This window comes from Myotis davidii, unplaced genomic scaffold, assembly GCF_000327345.1.
Source record: "Myotis davidii unplaced genomic scaffold, ASM32734v1 scaffold1395, whole genome shotgun sequence".
NCBI lineage: Eukaryota > Metazoa > Chordata > Mammalia > Chiroptera > Vespertilionidae > Myotis > Myotis davidii.
Window position 1 is genome coordinate 744205 of NW_006288604.1, and position 6205 is coordinate 750409.

A 6205-nucleotide genomic window follows, 5' to 3' on the forward strand; every position below is an offset into this window, starting at 1 on the left:
GGAATACTATCCTGCCATAAAAAAGAAAGAACTCTTACCATTTGCAACAGCAGGGATGGACCTGGAGAGCATTATGCTTAGTGAAATAAGCCCGTCAGGGAAAGATAAATATCACATGATCTCACTCATTTGTGGAATATAATGAACAATGTAAACTGATGAACAAAAATAGAACCAGTCCATAATGCATTCAACAGTCTGTCCGTCCTATGAGGGAAGGCAGGGGGTGAGGCAGTAAGACATCAACCACAGGACTTGTATGCTTGCATATGAGCATAACCAATGGACACAGACAGGGGTGGGGGGAGGGGGAGGGCATGTGCTGGCGGTGGGGGGGCTGGGGAGAGGAGACTTATGTAATACTTTAGACAATAAAGAATTTAAATTTTAAAAAAAGTTTAATATCAGACCATCCTTTGAGGTGACTTTACGTCTGACTTTGCTCAGGGCATGAGGGTCAGTGCTCTGAGACGAGGCCCTGGTCCTTTCTCTGTGGTGCCAGGTGGTCCTCGGGCTCTGGCCATGGGGCCCACATGCCCACAGCAGGAAGGAAGGGGAGGGGAGGAGAGAGGCTGGCCTGGGACCAGGACCTGTGACTCCATGCATCTCATTCCAATCTGTCCTGTGAGAGCGGCCGGAATGTCCCTTTCCACTGTATGCCTGCGTTACCCCTTAACCCTGGGTTCCCTATCAGTGGCGGGGAGCGGTGTGGGCAGCAGGCACGTTTGTAGAACCAGATCCCAGGAGAGAGTGCGCCTGTGGTGTTCGTGGCGGGACCCTTCCCTATAGGGGGTTGGATCAAGGGTAGACTCGGGGCGCCCTTGTCACCCAGAGAGGCGCTGTCCTCTGGAGACTCCTCCAAAGCCCACAATCTGAACTCACGCGGCCTGAGGTCAGGGTGGCTGTGACTCCCGGACAGTGTGAGTTTCCTGGTTGGTGCGAGCCTTGCCAGGGGTGAGGGTCACACTGGCCAACACACATGAGGGTCCTATAGGACCCCAGATGGGATCGGGGTGCTCTGTCCGGAGAGGAAAGGGAAGCAAAGCACCAATAGCTCCAGGCCCCGCTCAGTCGCTGCCCAGGGAGGGTTCTGGAAGCCGTGGGCTGACCGGCTCAGAGCTCCCCTCAGATCAGGGATTGCAGCCCGTCTCGCTGGGAAGCTGCTGGGAGGGTTGAAGACTGTGATCCAGCACAGCCCCTGCCAGCACGACGCCACCTCGGGCCTCGGTGTGAGCTGGCCGCCTCGTTCGGCTGGGACAGTGCACCATCCTGGGCACGGGCTCACGCGGGCTGTGCCTCTGTGGCCAGGCTCCAGCCAGGGGGCCTCGGGGAAGGACAGCCCTCAGGTCAGCAGACACCAGGATGTCCAATCCCATGTTCCAGAAGATGTGGCACTTCTGGGAAGGATATTCCCTCTAGCTTCCCTTTCAGGGCCGGGAACAGAATATTGGGGCAGGAAGTAGAACGCAGCAGCGCCTCCTGCGGCGATGGAACCGGTGCCGGTGGCTCCCTGGGCGCAGTCATTCACAGTGACAGCTGTTATCCAGCTGATGGGGGACTGTCTCTGAAAATTATTTGAAAAATAAGTAGATATTTGCCTGGCAGGCGTGGCTCAGGGGTTGAGCGTCGACCTATGAACCAGGAGGTCATGGTCCGATACCTGGTCAGGGCACATGCCTGGGTTGCAGGCTTGATCCCCAGTGTGAGGCGTGCAGGAGGCAGCCGATCCATGATCCTCTCTCATCGTTGATGTTTCTGCCTCTCTCTTCCTTGCTCTCTGAAACCAATGAAAATGTATTTTTAAAAATACAAGTAGAATTCCTGAGTATGGGTGGGAAGACAAGGCAGCAGAGTCCTGGCGTCTCAGCCCCGCCCCCACATCCCTGCCCAGCACCACCCACGGGCCTCCTGGGCTCTGGTGAGACTCAGACTCTGGATGAGGTGGAGCTAATTCTGGTCGGTTCTCTTAGGAGAAGCTCTGTGTCCAAGGCGGCCTTCTCCAGCGGCCACAGTCCCTCCCGCAGCCCCGCTCCATTCTGACCAGGAGCAGGCAGGGAGGGAGGGGCCGCTCAGCCTCTCCCTGGGGGCCAGGCACCCACGTGCCTCGGGGCTGCCCACGGAAGGGCCTCTTTCCTGGAAGAAACGGGGAAACCCAACCTACCAGTGACTGGGCCCTGCTGGCTGCTGACGGTCAGGGTGGTCACTCCAGGATACAGCCGCCTCCTCAACCCCAGGGCTGTCCTTACCGGCCTCGCCAGACACTGGAGCCTGCAGACGGCTGTCAGGGAGCGCGTGCCCGAGGGGATGTGGCCTCCCTGGCACCTGGCGCAGGAGGCTTGTTGGAAACCCAGGCTGGGCCCCAGCCCAGCACCAGAACCAGCACCCAGAGGCCCCGCCCTGAGCCCAGGTCCCAGCTTGCCCTGCGCTGGCCCAGGGGACCGGCCGCTCCCTCTGTGAAGGCTTTGTGGGTGGAGCTTTGATTTGCCTTTTGGTTTCATCAGTTCTCTGTCTGGCCTTTTTTTCATTTTTTTTTAATATGTTTTACTGATTTTTTACAGAGAGGAAGGGAGAGGGATAGAAGGTTAGGAACACCAAGGAGAGGGAAACATCGATCAGCTGCCTCCTGCACACTCCCTACTGGGGATGTGCCCGCAACCAAGGTACATGCCCCTGACCGGAATCGAACCTGGGACCCTTCAGTCCACAGGCCGACGCTCTATGCACTGAGCCAAACCAGTTAGGGCTTTTTTTTCATTTTTCAAATATTTTATTTTTAAATTTCTTTTTTTAAAATATAGTTTTATTGATTTCAGGCTCTGTCTGGCCTTTAAACAAATAAGTGCCATTTTTCTGTGTTAAGCCAATGTCACCTTGATGGAAAACCCGCGCTGTGCTGGCCTGGGTTCTGAGGGCACAAGGGAGGTGTGAGAGAGGAGGCATGAGGCGTCTGTTTCCTCCTCGGCTCCGGCAGGACCAGCACCGCAGGTGCCTGAGACGCTGCACAAACCGCAGGTGCTGAGCTGTAGCCCCTGGAGCTGGGCTGCCCTTTCATCTCAGCAGGTGCTCAGCCTGGAGCCCGGCAGCTTCCGACGGGAGGGGCCGCTGCTCCTTGTTCTCAGGAGGAGGGACAGGTCAGGGCAGCTGCCCCCTGTCAGCCGCTGCTCCTGCCTGGTCCAGGGGCCAAGGACCGACAGGGACCCGAGGACCAGGGACAGCAGCCTGGGGCTGGGCAGGGAGAGGACTGGCGAGGCAGAAGGGCTGCAAGTCATTACAGACGACTCCTGAGGCCTCAGTCTCCCCTACCCCACACACGGGCACACAGGCCGTCTCAGAGCTGGGCCTCTAGAGCCACCCCTGCCCCCCAGTGCCACCTGCCCTCCCCACCACCCCCGTGGCCCGGCTGCCGGTGCCTGCCTTCCTGGGCAGTGCTCTGGGCAGACACGGGGGTCACCTGAGACACCCAGTATCCTGAGTGGGATCCCGGCTCAGAAACACACCATTGCTCACCCTCTCAATCTCTGGTAGTTACTTTATTTTATTTTTTGTTCATCCTCACGTGAGTATATTGTTCCCATTCATTTTTTTTTTTTAGAGAGAGAATGGAAGGGAGGTGGAGAGAGAAAGAGAGAAACATCAATGCGAGAGAGAATGAGCTGGGATTGAGCCTGAACCAAGGTATGTGCCCTTGACCGGAATCAAACCTGTGCCCTTCAGTCTGCAGGCCGCCGCTCTAACCACGGAGCCAAATCAGCCAGGGCTAATTGTTAAGGATGAATGTTGAGCTGTCACCTGCCAGAGAGGGGGCAGGACCAAGACAACACCTGGCCTCTCCGATGTGTCTGAAGGTGTGACGTTCTCACCTTCCCTTCCCATCTCCTCTACAGTGTATCAGTCAGCCCAGGCTGCCGTAACAAACACGCCAGCTGCGAACTTAAACAACAGGGTTTATGACCTCGGCTCTGAAGGCTGGATGTGCCATCGTGGCAGCAGCCAGGTTGGTCTCCCTGGAGGCCTCTCTCCGTGGGGTGCGGACGGCATCTCCTCCCCATGTCCTCACGTGGCCGTTCCCCTGGGTGCCCCTCCCTGGTGTCCTGTGTCCAAATTACCTTTTCTTAGGAGGCACCGGCCATGCTGGGCCAGGCCCCACCTCACAGCCTCGCAGTAACTCAGCCCCTGCTTTAAAGTCCATCTCCAAATACAGCCACATTCTGAGGGACTGGGACTGGGACTTTGACGTGTGGATTTGGGGGACACAGTCGGCCTGTGGCATCGCCTCCCCCCTTCTGCTCTGGTCCTCCTACATCTCTGCATTTCTGCATAGCTCTTTGGACCTCACATTACCTTCCCTGCAAAGAATTAACTATAAATCTTGTCTGGATGTCCTCCTTGGAAGCCTTTTGCCAAATTGCAGCCTAGAATAACATCCCCTGCAATAAATCACAGTCAGCGCGCCGTGCGCCGTCCGCCCTCAATTCATTTGCTCTCTGGCAGCCTTGCACAGAGAGCGGAGACCCGCCCTGCACAGCCATCGGGAGCACGCGGAGCTGAACGGGACAACCCGAGAGGCTCCTGACACGTTGCCTCGTCCCATGGAAAGAGGGGAGCTTTGGCTGGTGAGCTCTCACCCCCTCCCGGTTGGAAAGCTCTGTGACTCTCTTATCGTCCTCATCAAAAAGCATCAAAAAACTCTCATCAGAAAGAGCCGTAACACAGGATGCTGCGCTCGGCCCAGCAGAGAGCTCCACGTGCCTCCCTCTGCCTGCAGGGAGCTTCACATTGGAGGCAGATGGCATGCCCCCCGAGGCCGACACGGCGAAGGCAGCCCATTAACGATGCCTTGAGAGCAGTCACACCAGGAGGCCCAGGCACAGTCCTACGGCACCGACCAGACCTGGTCCCGAGGTCCTCCCCGACACGTCTCCTCGGCCATTTCGTTTCGTCCTGGCAGCCATCCCGTCAGGAAGGTGCTTTGCAATCCACAGTGTAAGAAGCCGAACAGCCTGGCTGATGGACTCAGCCCGGAAGTGGCAGCTGGGATTCAGCACTGCCCTCCGGACAGCGACCCCAGGCTGCCTCCCCGGAGCTGTCCGTGGTCCTGAGCCCACACCCGCCTGCAGCTGTCCGCGGTTCTGTCCCCGCCTCCCTGGAGCTGTCCGTGGTCCTGACTCCGCCGTGGCGGGGCGGGGCATTTCTGTTCAGCTAAAGGGAGGCTATCAGAATCAGCCCATCAGAGAAAGACAAATACCCCATGAACTCGCTTCTATATGGAATCTAATGCACAAAGCAAGCTGACGAGCAAATAGAGGCATGGATACACAGCCTGACAGCTGTCAGAGGGCAGGGCGTGGGGGCCTGGATGAGAGAAGGTGAAGGGATTGGCCAGAGGACCCATATGCACAGCCCATGGGCACAGGGGACAGTGTGGTGAAGGCCAGGGGAGGGGCGGGCTGGTGGGGGTGGGAAAGGGGAGGAGATGGGGGACATCTGTGACAATGTCAACAATAAAAATAAGTTTAAAAACAGCAAGTCTAACTCGCGGGCTGCGTGGGAGCGTAGCCGTGGGGATGTGTCCTCAGAGGCGGGGCACTTTATTTTCCTGAATTAATTGTGGTGAAGGGGACACTCTAACCCTTGTCCCTCGGAGATTTTGAAAACGAAAATGCCTTTTATTAATTTACTTGAATCTCCAGTGAATGGATGGTGGACTTAATAAGCACACATAAGCAGAGGGGTGGATGCAGGGAGATGGCTGTGCCCGTGGAGCCCAAGCCCTGGGAGCTTAGAGGGGTGTCCTGTCTTCGTGCCCGCCCCCCGAATCTCCCTTCCGCTCATGCTTCTTTAGTGTAAACTTCCGATACAATTATTCTATGCAGACACTATTATACACACTTCCTGCCTAACCCTACTCCCAGCTCCTCCCTCACCCCGTTCAGTCAAGAAGACCGTGAGCACCACGTTTGCAAACCCATTACTGTCTCCTAGTACCCCCCGCCCCAACACACACAGCAACTAACGCAGAGACTAATGCGCGTCAGTAATGCAGGGGTTCAGTGCGTGTCTGTGGACTCGAAGACAGGTTTCTAGCCCTGCAGAAGCAGGTTGTCACCTGGAAAATTATCTGCAGCAGGAGGTGCGAGAAGGGGGCCGCTGGATGTGATCCATGGGCTGAGAGAGCGTGAGAGGCAACCGGGAGACGGGGAAGAAG